The sequence below is a fragment of the Sciurus carolinensis genome, chromosome 2 (genome assembly GCF_902686445.1).
Source record: "Sciurus carolinensis chromosome 2, mSciCar1.2, whole genome shotgun sequence".
In the NCBI taxonomy this organism is placed as follows: Eukaryota; Metazoa; Chordata; class Mammalia; order Rodentia; family Sciuridae; genus Sciurus; species Sciurus carolinensis.
In genome coordinates, this window is record NC_062214.1 from 50,645,643 (window position 1) to 50,665,492 (window position 19,850).

At 41.8% G+C, this 19,850-nt stretch overlaps 1 non-coding gene across 1 annotated transcript; it reads right to left on the reverse strand.

Annotated features, from left to right (window-relative positions):
* Positions 1–6,675: 6,675 nt before the first annotated feature.
* LOC124978359 (U6 spliceosomal RNA) lies at positions 6,676–6,780 on the reverse strand. Its single transcript, XR_007107394.1, has one exon. It is a non-coding gene; the product is annotated as a U6 spliceosomal RNA (small nuclear RNA).
* Positions 6,781–19,850: the final 13,070 nt, after the last annotated feature.

A 19,850-nucleotide genomic window follows, 5' to 3' on the forward strand; every position in this document is an offset into this window, starting at 1 on the left:
TGTGACTCGCTGTGACTCAGCTCTAGAGTTCTGGAGCTTTACCCTTGGAGAAACTATCCAGAGAACTATTTTTCCTCTTAAGTTTGAGGTGCAAGGGAGGAAGCAGAGAGGGGTGACCTTCATCTAAACTCAATCCTTAATTCAAAAAGGATTCCTAAAGAGTGACAGGGAAGAACTGAAAAGCAATGGGTAAAGAGACAATTCCTGCCTCCCAAGAAGACAGAAGACAGCAGCAATGAGGCCTGGGGCTATGGACGGAGAGATGGCATGTCCCAGACAGATGGCCTGAAGATAAATAGGAAATGGAAGGGTAGTGGAAGTTCAGGTTGTGTGACTGGGGCCAAGATGGCAATGCTGGCTCTGGGTGTATCTGGGGCCCAAGGATCCTGTAGACAGCACAGATCCAGAACCCAAGGGAGCTTGGCCTTATTGTGATGTTTGACATTGATAACGAGGTCTAGGGGCATAGGGAGGGTTGAGAGAGCACAGTCCTGCTGAGCAAACCACAAAGGTCTCATGCCTCTGGCTCTCCTGTGGGAGGAACATATCAGCCCTTGGGCCACTTTCATACATGCCAGCTCTCTGTTTTGCTTTTGCTCTCAGGCACCAGCATCCAAGTCTCTTCGTCAAAGGACTGTCCTCAGGTTACAGAAACCCACTTTGCCAAAGCACACAGAATCAGGGTGCCTAGAATATTACAACTCACAAGAATAGTTTCTTGCCAATGACTCAAGGGCACAGGGGTCTTAATACCCCCACTTCCTGATGGGGGCATCTATAAGTTGTCACTTTTTCTCCAGAGCCTCCCTGTGGGATTGAGATAGGTTTACTCCCTGTGGAAATGTTACTTGTTTGATACTGTTGATAATGCATGACAAAGTCATGCTTAGTCCTCTTACTAATCAGACCCACTTCCTGGGGTGGGGTGTCCCTGGAGCCCTCCTCAGGATTGTAGCCAGCTGTCCTGAGCTTCCTGTGAGTTTTGCACCTTCTGCAGAATTGTGGGATAGATATGGTGACAACAGAAGTGCCATTTCAACTTTTCCTGGAAACTTTCTCACTAAATCACTTTCACATACACGTTTTTTCTTATATAATACTTCTGAAGAACCCAACCTCAGACAATACTTTTGAAACAAACACAAAGATTTCTATGTAATTCACTCTATGAAGGAGGAGGATAAGGGGAATTTTTTTTAAAGAACTATGAATACAAAGAATTTAATATTTACTTTTCAATAAAAATAAGTGAAGATTTTCACAAGTTTTGGTACTGTAGATGTGAGGAAGTCTTTGTTCTTATAGATACCTATTTTCCCCCAAAATTAGGAAGGCAACCTATCCTTGTTTACCTGGGACTTTCCTAGTTTTAACAGTGAAAGTCCCACATTCCAGGAAAGGCCTTCAGTCCCAGGAAAAGTAGGATATTTGGTCATCGTTCTGGGACCCCAACACTTTATTGCCAGAGAAGGCAAAGCCCTGGCAAGGAAGGAGGAAGCTGACAGGATTTTGCAAGACCACAGAGCTGGTGTGAGTTTCAGTGATAACTAAGCCCACATTCTCAGATGAGGAAAAGGGGTCCAGAATTTTAAAAGAATTTCATTTCATTTCCCAGAAGCGTTAGCAAGAGAGGAAAGGTTCACTTTGCAGGAAAGACCAACAAGGCCAAGTACCAGACCCCGAAGATCCCACATAAAGCTGAGGAGTTCTCCACATCAGATTCAACTCCCCAGACACATGGAAAGTGACCCTTCCACCCTGACCCTGCGAAATCTGACCAAGTCAAAGTGCATGTTCTGCCCAAGTCCACACCATAAGTGTGGCATCTGAATGCAAACTCAACTGGAAGAAAATCCTGAGTCCTTGAAGCTGAGCCTTTTGAAGTGAGTGACATGGCTTCTCCCTTGAGGAAAGCCAACACAAGATCCCTCGTGGCCTCACCAGAGCCTCTGAGGAGGAGGGAGTGACCAAGGCCCTGAGCTCATCCCAGTAGAAGAGAAGGGAGAGGCTCCAGTCAGAGATCCTGGAGTGACCACATGACCCTGCGACCATGTCAGAGTAAGCACAGGAAGTTAGTTTCCTCAGTTGGCCTCAATGAATTGCCAAACCTGGTGACTTAAAACAACAGAAATGTACTCACAATACTGGAGACCAGAAGTCTGAAATCAAGGAGTTGGAGTTGGTGGGGTTGGTTCCTTCTGGTGACTCTAAGGGGGAAACTGTCCCATGCCTCTTCCAGTCGCCAGTGACTGCCAGTCATCCTTGGCAACCCTTGGTTTGTAGCTGCCTACCCCCAGCCTCTGTCTGTCTTCACGTATCCTTTTTTTTTTTCTTGTGCCCTTCTTCCCTGCATCTGTATCTTGTCTTTCCCTCTTTTCTCTCAGAATATCAAACATTACATATGGTCCACCCTAAATCTAGGATGATCTCAAGATCCTTGATGACATGTAATTAAGATCCTATTTCTACATAAGGTCACACAGGTGTCAGGGTTTGGGATGTGAACATGTTTAGGGTAAACATGTCCAACCCAGGTGAGCAGAGGGAGGGTTCCAGTTCAGATGCTCTGTTTCAGAAGTATGGAGGCCCAAACGGAATACCCAGAGACCAAGGAACCACGAAAAATGTCCTTGCTGAGAAGCAGAGGCCAAGGAGAGCACACATCCATCTCTGAATGAAGCACTTATATACGTGGGTGAACAGAGGAGCAACAGATGGATAGTACACAAATCAGTAGACCTGGTAGAGATGACAAGCAGCTGATCATATTGATGCCAAAGAGTGAGGAGATTGAGGACACTAATCCAGTAACTGAAACCTCAAAGAACAATAGGAAAGAGGGACAATGGAATACTCTTCAACCATTAAGAGGATGAAATCCTGTCACTTGCAACAGCGTGGATGGAACTGAACGTCATTGCATGAAATGAAATAAACCAGGCACAAAAAGATAAGTATTGCATATCACTCATATGTGGAATCTGAGGAAGATCTTATTACCAATTTCTGACCCAAACTGGGTCCTTTCTCCCTCTTAGAATCACAGAACTAATAAACAAAACCAAGTTCCAGTTCAGCAATGAAAGAGAGAAGGTTTATTCTTCACCAAAAATAGAAGCAGAGAGATGGGGCTCACACAAATCAGTTTCTTGACTTGTTGGGGACAGGGAAGTTATAGAAGTAGGGCAAAGTCATGAGAGGGAGGAATCTAATAAGGGGAAGGACTATCTATTTATGTCTTTTCTGGAATCTGTGGAGATTTTCTGCAAATTTAGGCACCACCTTTTTCTGCTCCTCTGACATTCTTTCCAGGTTTCATCAACTGTGATTGTGCTGAGGCATGTCATTCAGCATGCAGATGGATTATAATGAATTCAGAGGTTGCCTGGCAGTCACTCTGGCAGCCATCTTAGATCAACTGGTTCTGTCCAGCCCATATGAGGAAGGACATCTCCACTATAGGCATCCTGTCCTCACAGATAAGCAAAGTTAGAGCAGGATAGTGATTTGTCTATAGATCACCTAGATAGTACACTATGTAACTATTTCATCTAAGTAGAGAGCAGAACAGTGGTTACCAATGGTTGGAAGGGGAGAGGACAGATCCATTAGTAGGTATAAAGTTAGGAGGAATAAGTTCTGCTACTCTATTGCACAGTAGGGTGATTGTGGTTTATAATATTGTATTGAATATTTCAAAATAGAAGAGATGATTTTGAATGTTCTCACAAAGCAATGATAAATTATGAAGTGATGAATATGCTAAATACCCTAATTTTACGATTTCACAGCATATACATGTACTGAAATATCACACTCTATCCCATGTATATGTACAATTATTATGTGTCAATTAAAAACATCAAAATACAACATAATAAAAATGTTCATAACAGCCAGAAACTTACTTCATGGATTTGTACAGCCCTATCAATAGAATACTACTTACTCAGCAATTGAAAAGAATAAATTATTAATTCACACACAACCTGGAAGAAATTATGTGGAGTGAAAAAAAAAAAGCCTATCTCTTGATTTTGTTAATGTGATGTTCATGGAATTACATAATTATAGAGATGGAGAATGATTAGTGGACCGGGGAGGGAGGGAGGGATAGGCATGGCCATGCAGGGGCTACAGGAGAGAGTTCCATCAGTGATGTTGCAGTTGAATGTTCTTACTGGTGATAGTTCTGCAAGGTTAAACATGGTGAAATTGCATAGAGCTGCTCACATGCACGCACACACATACCTACCCACAAGTGCATTCAGAACTGTGAAATCTGAATAAATTCTAGTGGCTTGTACCACTATTTCTTGGTTTCAATTTTATCCTATCTTGGTGTAAACAGGGAAGTGAGGGAGAGGAGGGAAGGGCACCTAAGACCTCCCAGTACATTTCTTTGAAACTTCTTGTGAATCTATAATTATTTCAAAATAAGTTTTTTTTTTTAAGTTAGGCTTCAGTATACTGATATAAAAGCAGTTTATTTATAAATTACAAAATGTTTTTCCAATTCTCTCTTTCTGCCCTCCATATCCTTTGACCATGATAATGTGAACTCACTCCCAATATTCAAGGGAACCATATTTTTTTTTGGTACCAGAGATTAAATCCAGGGATACTTAACCACTGAGTCACTGCCCCAGCATTTTTTGTATTTTATTTAGATACGGGTTGTCACTGAACTGCTTAGGGCCTCGCTAAGTTGCTGAGCTGGCTTTGAACTTGTGATCCTCCTGCCTCAGTCTACCAAGCTACTTGGATTACAGGCATGTGCCACCACACCCAGCAGGAACCATAATTTCTTAACAGACATATATTATGGAAGTGGTATCAACAATGTCAAGTAACACAGCAACCAAGCAATATTTGACCTGGAAGGTGCTCACTGCCTTTGGAGGGTAAGAGTCTCTGGGGACCTGACAATGACAAATCCAGTCAAGGGATGAGGCAGATGTAGAAGCCAGGTGCCTTTTAGTTGAGGACCAACCCCCTGAAGGAGATTCAGATGAGAGCACACACATCAGGAAATAGCCCTAGATCACAAGGTGAGTCTGGGTTTCAGAAACAATGTACAACAAGGGGAATGAGCAGCAAGCTGACCCAATGGCTACAACAGCTGGGCGGGGTAAAATTCAATCTCCTGAACACCACAGCTTAATCTAGCTGATCGCAGACATGCTTAGAACACTTACACTAGTCTACAGTTAGGTAAAACTATTCAACACAAAGTCTATTTATTTTTTAAACTAAGTCAGATTTTTATTTTTTCCAAAGACCATATAATTTAATAATAAAAAAAAATAAAAATTGAATGAAAGGAAAAGGTGGATATAAAGAGGAACCAGTGGGCAAGAGGCAAAGGCTGCAGGACAGAAGACACTGGGAACTACAGGGGCCCAGGACTCAGGAAACACTGGTTCAGCTCATAGGTGACCCAGTCCTGGCCCTGGCTGTTCCCAAGAGGAGGCTGTGAGTACCCAAGGAAGGTGCTTAGCAGGATAACGGAAAAATCAAAGAGGTTTGGGGTACTTTGTCCCCACCTCTGGCCAACCACCTCCCTCCATAACCTAGTTTTTCCATCTCAGACTTAATGGAAAATAAAAGGGAGGAGAAGGCTAAGCCCAACAAACAGGTTAAGGAGGGTGTATGACAGGGAAAGATGGCCACTGCTCTGTTCAGTATGTGGGGACAGGTGGCAGTCCTACTTCAGCACTGGGCAAATGGTGTGAAAGACCCTTGGTTACAGGGTGGTAGAAATTGTACCTATCCCTGTGTGGCCTTTAACCCTCTGGGATGGAGGAACTGGTACCTGCAGCTCTCCTAAAGTTTTCCTAGCTGAGGAAGCCGACCCTAGTCCCCAGGTCTCTAACAAGTGTGCTTCGACTTCACTTGTGCTCTGACTTGGCTTCTGCTGTGGGTTGGCGTCTCTATGAGCCCTCTCTGGGCCTCGTTCCCAGTTCCTTTCCCTATCCCAATCTCGGTCCCCGTCTTTCTCCCTGTCCTCCCTCTCCTTGTCTCCACGTTTCTCCCTCTCCAGCTGTCGATTCCGTTCCCGCGCAGCTTCCTCCTCCAGCTCCTGCTCTTCTTCCTCTTGTTCCTTTCACCTCTTCTCCAGTTCCTGGTGGATTCAGCCCGCTCTGTCTTCTGAACAATCTGGCCGTCAGTGGGAGCCAACAGATGCGGGGAGCATCTTTTCTTAACGGAAAAGATCTCCCTGCAGCTTGGCAGGTGGCTCCTCCTGGGCTTGTTTTCTTTTCACTCTTCTCTTTAGACTTTGCACGTTCCTGGCGTCGGTTGGGTGGTCGCAGAATGGTGATCGGGAACCCGGACCTTCTCCAACTTTATCCCCATCCCACTTAGGCTCTGATGGAGTTCGCTCTCGACGCACCATTTCGCGTTCCCACTCTGCCCACCACTCCTTCACCGCCGGGTCCTGCTCCTGCTGCCCTGCACGTGGGTGCTGTGGTGGCTGAACTGGGGCCGGGACTGCGGTGCCGAGACCGGGGTACACCCTGTTCCTCAGTCTCAGTTTCAGAGGGAAGGTCCACCAGGAGAACCTGGTAGTAGTCCAGCTTATCGTGCTCAGCATAGTCAGCACAAAGGAATTTGAGACTGGACTGGAACCATTTGACCCCATGCTGTGCAGGTGGCAGGGCTTCCTCTACCATAAAAATTACAGAAAGGTTCACGAATTTGTGTGTCATCCTTTCGCAGGGGGCATGCTAATTTTCTCTGTATGATTCTAATTTTAGTATACATTTTGAGGAAGGAAACACAAAGCCTATTTTATAATAAAGTGCTGAATATCTAGTATCATTTATTGAATACTGCCCTGAAAGTGAACAGAGTGGTTTTTTCAGTCGTTTTTTCAGCTTGCCATTAACGTGTGGTTAATATATAATAGAATATGGTCTCTATGCAACACATGTTGCTTTTGAATCTTTGTCAAGTCAAAAACTTGTATGAAAGCTATGGTAAGTTGAGGACCAATCATACAGTGATAGTTGAATAAATCTATAAGGATCCTTATTCAGAGGTTTACACAAGCAGGACTGAGTCTCAGAGAATGAGTCTGTGGCACTGTACAACTGTCTTAAGAATAAAGGAAGAGACTGTGTGCACTGTCCTTTCTCCACTAGGTCATCATCATTGATCTCAGTGATGTAACATTGGTCCTGTAAGATTTGGAAAAGATCATTCCAGGTTTCTGACTTTTGTTAAGTACTAAGTCACCCAGACCTGTAGGTATATGCATTGATCCCTCCTCCAGGCCTAAGAATTTATTATATAAAAATTAATAGAAAGAGGGCTGTAAAGCACTTGCATAGTGTAGGCGAGGCCCTGGGCTCAATCCCTAGTACCACCAAAATTATTAAAATAAAAATCAGAGTTTCAAGATGGCGGACTAGGGGGCGGCTGCATTTTATGTTGCTCCAGGACTCAGGATTCAAAAGAGGAGATAGTGAGAGACTTGGGACCAACTCAAAGCCGCTGGGTGAGTCTCTCCCATTGGGGAGGCGTCCCGGATGGGGCGGTAGCCCCGGAACGCAGGGAACTTTGTGAAGGAGAGTTGCTCGGGGAGACGCCCCTCCCCCCACAGGAGCGGTAAACACAGACAACTGGGAACATCGTAGAGGAGGCGACTCAGCACAGCGCTTGGACTTGGAGCAACCACTGGGGCTCCAGGCGGCTGCCTGAGGAGGAGCTGCGTGGCGAGCTATTTAGACCCAGAACGACCGCTACTGAACACCAGGGGGGGGTTGCCCGGAGGAAGAGGAGGAGTGCGGCGGGTAGCTTGGTCTAGGAGTGACTGCATCAGAGCCACAGGCGGTTGCCAGAGGAGGAGGCGAGTGGTGAGTTGATTGGACTAAAAGCGACTGCTCCTGAACACCAGTGGCCTGCCTGGAGGAGGAGCATGGTGGGTCATTTGGTCTCGGAGCCACCGCTCCTGAACACCCGGGGGGCTACCCCGAGGAGGAGGAGGAGGAACAGGGCGGGTCAGTTGGACTTGGAGTGACTGCCTAGGGCTACGGGCGGTTGGCGGGAGGAGGAGATGCGAAGTGAGTTGCTTGGACTCCTAGTGACTGGGTCGGAAACCGGGCCGCTGTCCGGAGGAGGAGGTGTGTGCCGGGTCTCTGGGTATCGGAGCTATTGTACGGGGCTCCAGGTGGCGGCTCAGAGGAGGGGCCACATAGCCAGGCGATTAGGTGCAGAGCAGGGTCCCAGGAGTTAGGTGGCTTCTTGCTGGAAGAGCCGCACAGAGACACGCCTAGGGGTGGAGCGAAGTTTCCAGGACTGCGGGCAGATTCTCTGGGAGAGGCAGCCTAAGGAGACTCGCCTGCAAAGGGTGAGGCTCCCAGGCCCAGGAGGTAGGTCCGGGTCCCTGGGAACGTTGCAGAGGAAGACAGCCCAGCCCAGGCGGTAGTTGTAGATTGAGGGGAACCTCTAGGAGAGGAACTGATCAGCAAGACGTCCCCACCGAGTGAGTCTTCCCTGCTGGGTGAGGTTTTCCCACAGGGACGGTAAAACCAGAGAAACAGGCACAAACAGGACTTGCCTCAGCCCGCAGCCTAGTTCCCCGTTGGATGACCATTGGTCAACAAGTGGAGGCACCTCTGCCCACTAGCAGGGAATATACGCCACCTGAGGGTCACCACCCCTAGAGAGGCAGCTTCTTCGTGGAGTTCCGCATTATCAACTTCCTCCAAGACTTCAGGCTACTGAAGGATAAGAGGGGATATACTAGCAATCTTCAGGGACATTATAAGTCGATAGAGGAAATCTGCAATATCTTAATGACCCACTGATTCCTGAACAATATGAGAAAACAAGGGAAGAAAATGCCCCAAACAAATCTAGATGTTACATCAATAAAATCCAACGACAGCATGGCAGAAGAAATGACAGAAAGGGAGTTCAGAATGTACATAATTAAAATGATTAGGGAAGCAAACGATGAGATGAAAGAGCAAATGCAGGCATTGAATGATGAGATGAAAGAGCAAATGCAGGCATTGAATGATGAGATGAAAGAGCAAATGCAGGCATTGAATGATAGCACCAATCGACAGTTAAAAGAGCAAATACAGGAAGCAAAAGATCATTTCAATAAAGAGTTAGAGATATTGAAAAAAAACCAAACAGAAATCCTTGAAATGAAGAAAACAATAAACCAAATTAAGAACTCCATAGAAAGCATAACCAATAGGATAGAACACCTGGAAGACAGAACTTCAGATATTGAAGACAAAATATTTAACCTCGAAAGCAAAGTTGAACAAACAGAGAAGATGGTAAGAAATCATGAACAGAATCTGCAAGAACTATGGGATATCATGAAAAGGCCAAATTTGATAATTATTGGGATTGAGGAAGGCTTAGAGAAACAAACCAAAGGAATGAATAATCTATTCAATGAAATAATATCAGAAAATTTCCCAAATCTGAAGAATGAAATGGAAAATCAAGTCCAAGAGGCTTATAGGACTCCAAATACACAAAATTACAACAGACCCACACCAAGGCACATTATAATGAAAATACCTAACATACAAAATAAAGACAGAATTTTAAAGGCTATGAGAGAAAAGAACCAAATTACATTCAGGGGGAAACCAAAACGGATATCAGCAGATTTTTCAATCCAGACCCTAAAAGCTAGAAGGGCCTGGAACAACATTTTTCAAGCTCTGAAAGAAAATGGATGCCAACAAAGAATCTTATACCCAGCAAAACTTACCTTCAAATTTGACGATGAAATAAAATCATTCCATGATAAACAAAAGCTAAAAGAATTTACAAAAAGAAAGCCAGCATTACAGAACATTCTCAGCAAAATATTTCATGAGGAAGAGATAAAAAACAAAGAAGCATATCAGCAAAGGAGGAATTACCCTAAAGGAACTGTCAAATAAAGGAGGAACCAAGATGTGTCAAAAAAGAAATAAATAAATAAATAAAATTTTAAATATGAACCAAATGACCGGGAATACAAATCATATCTCAATAATAACCCTGAATGTTAATGGCCTGAATTCATCAATCAAAAGACATAGACTGGCAGATTGGATTAAAAAGAAAGATCCAACAATTTGTTGCCTGCAAGAGACTCACCTCATAGAAAGAGATACCCATAGACTAAAGGTGAAAGGATGGGGAAAAACATACCATGCACATGGACTCAGCAAAAAAGCTGGAGTATCCATCCTCATTTCAGATAATGTGGACTTCAAGCCAATGTTAGTCAGAAGAGATAAAGGACATTTCATACTGCTTAAGAGAAGCATAAATCAGCAAGATATAACAATCATAAACATCTATGCCCCAAACAGTGGCTCATCCATGTATGTTAAACAAATCCTTCTCAATTTTAGAAACCAAATAGACCATAACACAATAATACTAGGTGATTTTAACACGCCTCTCTCACCACTGGACAGATCTTCCAAACAAAAATTGAACAAAGAAACCATAGATCTCAATAACACAATCAGTAATTTAGACTTAACAGACATTTATAGAATATACCATCCAACAAAGAGCAAATACACTTTCTTCTCAGCAGCACATAGATCCTTCTCTAAAATAGACCATATATTATGCCACAAAGCTAATGTCAGCAAATACAAGAAGATAGAGACACTACCTTGTATTCTATCAGATCACAATGGATTGAAGTTACAAATTAATGAAAGAGTAAAAAACAGAAACTACTCCAACACCTGGAGATTAAACAATATGCTATTATATGATGAATGGATAACAGAAGATATTAGGAAGGAAATTAAAAAATTCTTAGAGGTAAACGAGAACAAAGAAACATCATATCAAAATCTCTGGAACACTATGAAAGCAGTATTTAGAGGAAGATTTATTTCATGGAGCGCATTTAATAAAAGAAGTAAAACTCAAAAAATAAACGACCTAACACTACAACTCAAAGCCCTAGAAAAAGAAGAACAGACCAACACCAAAAGTAGTAGAAGGCAGGAAATAGTTAAACTCAGAGCTGAAATCAACGAAATTGAAACAAAAGAAACAATACAAAAAATTGACAAAATAAATAGTTGGTTCTTCGAAAAAATAAACAAAATTGATAAACCTTTAGCCACACTAACAAAGAGAAGATGAGAGAAAACCCAAATCACTAAAATTCAGAATGAACAAGGAAATATCACAACAGACATGACTGAAATACAAAACATAATTAGAAGCTATTTTGAAAATCTATACTCCAACAAAATAGAAAATTTCGAAGACATTAACAGGTTTCTAGAGATATATGAATGGCCTAAACTGAACGAGGAGGACATACACAATTTAAATAGACCAATTTCAAGTAATGAAATAGAAGAAGTAATCAATAGCCTACCAACAAAGAAAAGTCCAGGACCAGATGGGTTCTCAGCCGAGTTCTACAAAACCTTTAAAGAAGAGCTCATTCCAATACTTCTCAAAGTATTCCATAAAATAGAAGAGGAGGGAACCCTCCCAAACTCATTCTATGAAGCCAATATCACCCTGATACCTAAACCAGACAGAGACACATTGAGGAAAGAAAATTTCAGACCAATATCCTTAATGAACATCGATGCAAAAATTCTCAACAAAATTTTAGCAAATTGCATATAAAAACATATTAAAAAGATAGTGCACCATGATCAAGTGGGTTTCATCCCAGGGATGCAAGGTTGGTTCAACATCAGGAAATCAATAAATGTAATTCACCATATCAATAGACTTAAAGTCAAGAATCACATGATTATTTTGATAGATGCAGAAAAAACATTTGATAAAATACAGCACCCCTTCATGCTCAAAACATTAGAAAAAATAGGGATAGTGGGAACATTCCTTAACATTGTAAAGGCCATCTATGCTAAGCCCATGGCTAATATCATTCTAAATGGTGAAAAACTGAAAGCATTCCCTCTAAAAACTGGAACAAGGCAGGGATGCCCTCTTTCACCACTTCTATTCAATATCGTCCTTGAAACTCTAGCCAGAGCAATCAGACAAATCAAAGAAATTAAAGGGATACGAATAGGAAAAGAAGAACTCAAACTATCCCTATTTGCTGATGATATGATTGTATACTTAGAGGAACCAGGAAATTCCACCAGAAAACTTTTAGATCTCATAAGTGAATTCAGTAAAGTAGCGGGATATAAGATCAATGCACATAAATTTAAGGCATTTCTATACATAAGCGATGAATCTTCAGAAAGAGAAATCAGGAAAACTACCCCATTCACAATAGCTTCGAAAAAAATAAAATACTTGGGAATCAATCTCACAAAAGAGGTGAAAGACCTCTACAATGAGAACTACAGAACACTAAAGAAAGAAATTAAAGAAAACCTTAGAAGATGGAAAGATCTCCCATGTTCTTGGATAGGAAGAATTAATATTGTCAAAATGGCCATACTACCAAAAGTGCTATACAGATTCAATGCAATTCCAATTAAAATCCCAATGATGTACCTTACAGAAATAGAGCAAGCGATTATGAAATTCATCTGGAAGAATAAAAAACCCAGAATAGCTAAAGCAATCCTTGGCAGAAAGAGTGAAGCAGGGGGTATCGCAATACCAGATCTTCAACTATACTACAAAGCAATAGTAACAAAAACGGCATGGTATTGGTACCAAAATAGAAAGGTGGATCAATGGTACAGAATAGAGGACACGGACACAAACCCAAATAAATACAATTTTCTTATACTAGACAAAGGGGCCAAAAATATGCAATGGAGAAAAGATAGCCTCTTCAACAAATGGTGCTGGGAGAATTGGAAATCCATATGCAACAGAATGAAACTAAACCCATATCTCTCACCATGCACGAAACTAAACTCAAAATGGATTAAGGATCTCGGAATCAGACCAGAGACCATGCATCTTATAGAAGAAAAAGTAGGTCCAGAGCTTCAACATGTCGGCTTAGGACCAGACTTCCTCAACAGGACTCCCATAGCACAAGAAATAAAAGCAAGAATTAATAACTGGGATAGATTCAAACTAAAAAGCTTTCTCTCAGCAAAGGAAACTATCAGCAATGTGAAGAAAGAGCCTACAGAGTGGGAGAAAATCTTTGCCAATCATACTTCAGATAGAGCACTAATCTCCAGAATCTATAAAGAACTCAAAAAACTCTACACCAAGAATGCAAATAATCCAATCAACAAATGGGCTAAGGAAATGAATAGACACTTCACAGAAGAAGATCTACAAGCAATCAACAAACATATGGAAAAATGTTCACCATCTCTAGTAATAAGAGAAATGCAAATCAAAACCACCCTAGATTCCATCTCACCCCAATTAGAATGGCGATTATCAAGAATACAAGCAACAACAGGTGTTGGCGAGGATGTGGGGAGAAAGGTACACTCTTACATTGTTGGTGGGGCTGCAAATTAGTGCAGCCACTCTGGAAAGCAGTGTGGAGACTCCTTAGAAAACTTGGAATGGAACCACCATTTGACCCAGCTATCCCACTCCTTGGCCTATACCCAAAGGACTTAAAATCAGCATATTACAGAGATACAGCCACATCAATGTTCATAGCTGCTCAATTCACAATAGCCAGATTGTGGAACCAACCTAGATGTCCTTCAATTGATGAATGGATAAAGAAACTGTGGTATATATATACAATGGAATATTACTCAGCCATAAAGAATGATAAAATTATGGCATTTGCAGGCAAATGGATGAAACTGGAGAATATCATGCTAAGTGAGATAAGCCAATCTCAAAAAAACCAATGGATGAATGATATCGCTAATAAGTGGATGATGACACATAATGGGGGGTGGGAGGGGTTAGTGTTAGGGTTAGAGTTAGGGTTGGGGGGGGCAAGAATGGAGGAAGGAAGGACTGTATAGAGGGAAAGAGGGGTGGGAGGGGTGGGGGGGAAGGGGAAAAAAATAACAGAATGAATCAAACAACATTACCCTATGTAAATTTATGATTACACAAATGGTATGCCTTTACGCCATGTACAAACAGAGAAACAACATGTATCCCATTTGTTTACAATAATAAAAAATATATATATATAAAAAAAATTAATAACAGAAGGAAAGATGAAACACTCAAAAAATTCCCTATTCAGAATATTTAATATTAAAATATGCATATTATATAACTTTTTTCCTATCTTTTGCTACCCACCCTCTAGTCAGGCAACAGGAATAGCCCCTGTATATCCTACACCAAGGGAGAGTAGAGACTAAAGTAAAGAAGTTGATGGAAATATTAAGTGGATTATAGCCATGTGCTGCATTGTGCTTTTTCAGTCAACAAAGGAATACATGTATAACACTGGTCCATAAGATTGCAGTGTGGCTGAAAAGTTCCTATTGCCTAGTGTTGTCATATTGTCCTAACCTCATGGTACAATACATTCATTCATAGCCATGGTGATGCTGGTGTAAATAAACCCACTGCACTGGCATTTATATAAACATTTGGCACATAAAATCACATACAGTACATGATACCTAATAATGATAATAAAGGTTACTAGTCTATATATTTTCTGTACTATATTTTTTGTCATTATTTTAGAGTGGATGTCTACTTATTTAAGAAGAAGTGTAGTATACAATAGTATGCCCTGTCATGTTGGCAGCAGCCTTCAACATCTCCTGTTTACTTCCTCTCCTGATTGAATCAAAAGACCACACCACTGATCTAGGTTTGTGTAAGTGATCCAACATTGTTCATGCAATGATAAAATCAGCTAATGATGCACTTCCCCAATGGCATCTCTGTCACTAGGTGATGCATAGCAATTTAAAAACAAACAAACAAAAAAGGGCAGATACAGTGATACATTCTTATAATCTCAGCTATTTGGGAGGCTGAGGTACAAGGATCCCAATTCAAGGTCAGCCTCAGCAACTTAGTAAGATTCTGCATCAAAATTATTTTTAAAAGGGCCAGAGATGTAGCTCAATGGTAGAACACTTTGGGGTTCAATCCCCAGTACCAGAGGCAGAGAGAGGGGAAGAAAAATGGAAGGAAAGAAGGAAGGAAGGGAGGGAAAGGAATGGGAAAAAAAAAAAGAAAAAAGGAAATATATTACAAAATCCAGCCAATCTTGAAAGTTTAAAGAATTTTCCTGGCATTCTGAACTCTGAACTTCAAAAATAAAAGGCTAAGCTTGGAGGACTAAGTGGAGTTTTCACTTTCGCTGAAAATGAAGGAGTTCATGGTGACCCAGTGGTGAGTTTCCACCCAGAGGGGTGAAAGTGACTAGCAGACAGGAAGAGATTCAGAACAGACTGGGTGGTGGATGCTAATGGCATCTCATGGAATATTATCCATGCCAAAGTGATAGAGTTCATTTCAAAATATTTTTGGGTGTCCCTAACATTGGGGCTGCACTTCCCTTTCTAAGGCACAGTAAAGTGTCCTTTACTTGACTTGGTGGTAAAACACTGCAACAGATGTTCTCAAAGGCAAGAATACAAACTGAAGGATTGTCTAGTAGTCAGCTCAGTGTGGGGAAGAATACAAGCAACAACCTGATTAAAACATTCCTTTTTTCCTAGAGACACATCCTGGGGTTCACATGTCTCTTCTGAGAAATTCCAGGAACCAAGTGTTCCCTAATTCTCAGTTCACATTTCCCTCTTTCTTGCTGGCAGCTGAGCAATTTAAATTTCCTTTGTTTTACCTCAGTTATTTTTCACACATTTATGCACATGGCTCCATCTTTTTCAGAGAGATCACTTTTCTTTTTTATTGGTTTATTTATTCATTTTTATTGGTGCACAGTAATTACACATAATAGTGGGATTCATTATCATGTGCATACATACACATAATTTGATCCATTTCATTTCCTAGTACCTCTCTTTCCTCTCCCCTCCTCACTGTCCCTAAATCTCTTCCTTTATTCTTTTGGTCTCCCTTTTGTTTTCATGAGATGCCTGTCTTGTTCCTTTTTCTCTCTAGTTTCTGCACAAGAGAGAAAACATTCCACCCTTGATTTTCTGAGTTTGACTTATTTCATTAAGTATGAAGGTCTCCATTTCAATCCATTTATCAGCAAATGCTATCATTTCATTCTTCTTTATGTCTGAGTAAAACTCCATTGTGTATATATCACATTTCCTTCATCCATTCATCTGTTGATGGACACCTAGGCTGGTTCCATAACTTGGCTATTATGAATTGCCCTGCTATAAATGTGGATATGCATGTATTGCTATAGTATGCTGATTTAGTTCTTTTGGATAAATACTAAAAAGTAGGATAGTTGGTCTCCCCCCCGCCCCACTCCCCATGCTGGGCTTTTAATGACTGCCAAACATTCCTTATAGCTAAGTTGCTACTGCTGTTATCACAGCTATACATTCTCTGTGTGCAAGTGTTCTGTGACTGAACCCAACTTAGAACCACAGAGGGTGGAGAACTTTTGCTCTTTCACTCAATTTGTATCATAAAAGTTAGCGTCTTGACTGGGTGTGGTGGTATGCTCTTGTAATTCCAGCGACTCAAGAGGCTGAGGCAGGAGGATCGCAAGTTCCAGGCCAGCCTCAGCAATTTAGTGAGACCCTGTCTCAAAAATAAATAAATAAAATAAAAAAGAATTGGGAAGGTGACTCAGTGGTAGAACACCCCTGAGTTTAATGCTCAGTAACTATCTAAATAAATAAATAAATAAATACTAGTATCTTTTGAGTCAATAGTCAATTCTCCCCAGGTTGCTTCCCATCTTCCCCAAGGGAGTCTAATTTTTCAGGGGACCAAGGGTTTTCTCTTGACAACAGGGTGCTTTTCTAACTTGTGTCATCTTTTGGACTCACCAGCTTGAGAGTGTTTAACTGTGGATATGTGTTTGTATATGTGTGAGCATGTGTATATATGAGAAAATGTGTGAGGATGAGAGTATGTATGAGTGTGTGTGAGAGAGTGTGTGGGTATGTGATAGTGTGTTTTTTGTGTGTGTAAGAGAGAAAGTGTGTGAGAGAACATCCATGTGTGTGTGCACGTGCATGCGTGGTAGGTCGCTCACGTGGCTTCCAGGCTGGCCCCTGTCTTTGAAAGACAGCCCAGCAAGTGAGCTGTACCCTGCTGACCCTTCTCTCTGCTGGGAGGTCAGAGGGGAGCCCTCTCTGTTGTATTCCAAACACTTTGGACTGGCAGCGTGGCCCACTTTTATTAGATACACCACAGGAGGGTCAGCACCTCACTGTGGGCCCTGGATGTGGTCACCTGATCCTCCTTCACATTCCTCACTGGGCCAGTCTTTGAGGTTCTCAGATTGTCTCCAGGGCTCCAGTGGAATATTTTTAGTCATGGTACAGTTTCACCCCAATCTATTCTTCCAACCCCATTCTTCCTCCTCCACATTGTGGTACTTTCCAATCACATCTGACTGCTTATTGCTAGCCATGTTAGTCAACTCAGCTGCTATCACAAAATACATAAAATACCACAGGCTAGGTGGCTTAAACAACAAGTAGTTATTTCCTCACAGTCTGTAGGCTCAAAGTCCAAGATAGGGGTGCCAGCAAAGTTGATTTCTGGTGAGGCCTATCTTCCTGATTTGTGGATGGCCTCTACTGTGTTGTGTCCTCAACATGGCTTTCTTTTGTGCATGGATCTCTGAAGTCTTTTCTATGTAAATATGCCTGTCCTATTGGACCTACCCTTAGACCTCATTTAACTTTCCTTACCTCCCCAACGGCCCTACCTCTAATACAGTCACATGATGGGTTAAACTTCAAATATGAATTTGGGGGGCCAGGTACAGTGATGAATGCCTGCAATACCAGTGACACCGGAGGCTTAGGCAGGAGGATGGCAAGTTCAAGGCCAGCCTCAGCAACTTAATGAGACCCTGTCTAAAAACAAAAAGAAAGAAACAAACAAATATGAACTGGGGGGTACATAATTCGGTCCATAGCCCTCCCTTAACACACTACTTACATGCCTATGCTTGCACCAAGCCTCCATCTGAGTTATCCTCTCCTCTATAATCCTCAATCACTAGCTGCCAAAATCCAGGCTGGTTTTCATGTTCCCTTACCCTCCTGTCCCAGGTGCTGTCTCCATTTGTTTATCTTCCATTGCACTGAGAACCTTTCAGAATATGCATTTCTGTCATGATTACTGGAATTTGTGAATTTAGGTTTGCTCTCTTTCTAGACTGGGAGCTACCAGGAGGAAAAATACATGTTTTACTGCATTTTTTTAAGTATCACAGAACCTGACACTGGTGGCTCAATTAATATATGCTGAATTTTTAAAAGATGGAGCCGTACTAACACCAAGGATATTTATTCAAAGGAATGAAAGTATGATAATTCCATTAGCCATTTTTAAACAAATCTTTCCAAGATACTTTGAGTCAGTGGATCTGTTAGAATGTCTTTGATCCTCATATTAGTTTCCTAATGCCAACTATAACACATTGCCACATAATTGCTTACAACAACACATATTTATTCTCTTACAGTTCTAGAGGCCAGGAATCTAAAACTAGTCTCACTGGACTAAAATCAAGATGGCAGCAAGATGAGTTCCCTGGAAGCTTTGAGGGGGAGAATCTGTTTCTTACCTTTTTCAGCTTTTGCAGGTCTCCTCCATTCCTTGGTTCATGACCACTTCCTCAAATAAATTCAATCTCTGTTTCCATTGTAACCCCTTCTACCACCAAGTCTACTCCTCCTGCCTTCTTCTTAGAAAGACTGTTGCAATTCAACTGGACCCACCCTGATAACCCAAGATAATCTCCTACCTCAAGATCATTAGCTAAATCATATTTGCAAAGTTCCTTTAGCCTTTATGGCAGCATATTCATAGGTTCCAGGGATTAGGATGTGGATATCCTTGGGTACCATTACTCAGTGCCTCATTCTGATGGCAGTGCTGTAGTTATCAAAATCTCAGTTACATTATGGTAGGTTCTTTTCTCAGTTGTTTCTCACAATGAACTGAGCAATAGTGAGTAAATTTCCCAGACTGAGTCAGGAGCTTAAACTTGAGCCTCCAATGTGTTTTCTACTGCACGTTTTTGAACTTCAGTGTTTTCATGTATAAAATGATAATAAAATGCTGCTCTGAAGATTCAGGAAATTGATATCTGTGGGAAATACACCTGAGATTCAGCTTCCTGACATTCACATGCCCCCTTCCTTCCATCAATGCTGGCATTTAAATCACATCCTCTTCTCTTTTACCTACAACATCTACAAGTGCAGAATTTGATCATGATTAAGCAGGCTTCATGGTGGAAGCAATTTCTCCTCCTCTGTCAGACTAAATAAGGATCTCTTGAAATAAAATCAAGTTTGATGGGCAGAGCAATCAAAACATGCCTGATTTTCCTTCAATGTCAAGGTAGATGGGAACATCTAGTACATGTGTATGCACACACACACAAACACACACTCACCTTTACCACCAGCGCCTTTGTGGAGTTAAGCTTCCTGTACAGCTTCCTACTAAGTCAGCAAACAGCGGTGACCTTCAGTGGAGGCAAGATCCCAGGAAAACAAGGGCTGGTCCTTGCTGTACTAGTACCCATCCAGCCTCTTGGCAGCCTTTGGGTCTCATTCTGTCTAGTTTACCCTCCGCACTGTGCCTTACAAACTATGTATTTAAATATGCAAATAAGATTGACCAATATCTTTTAAAACATGGCTCCCCTAGAACAGAGTGTAGGCTCCTTGGATGGTGCTCAAGTCTTTCATTTAAGGCCCCTGCTGTCTCTCCAACTTCGCTCACAACTGCTCCCTTCCTTACCCCTGGAGTCCACTCAGCTATTCCCATTGGCACCACAACCTCTGGCCTCAATATCTTGGAGCATGCAGTAGTTTTGC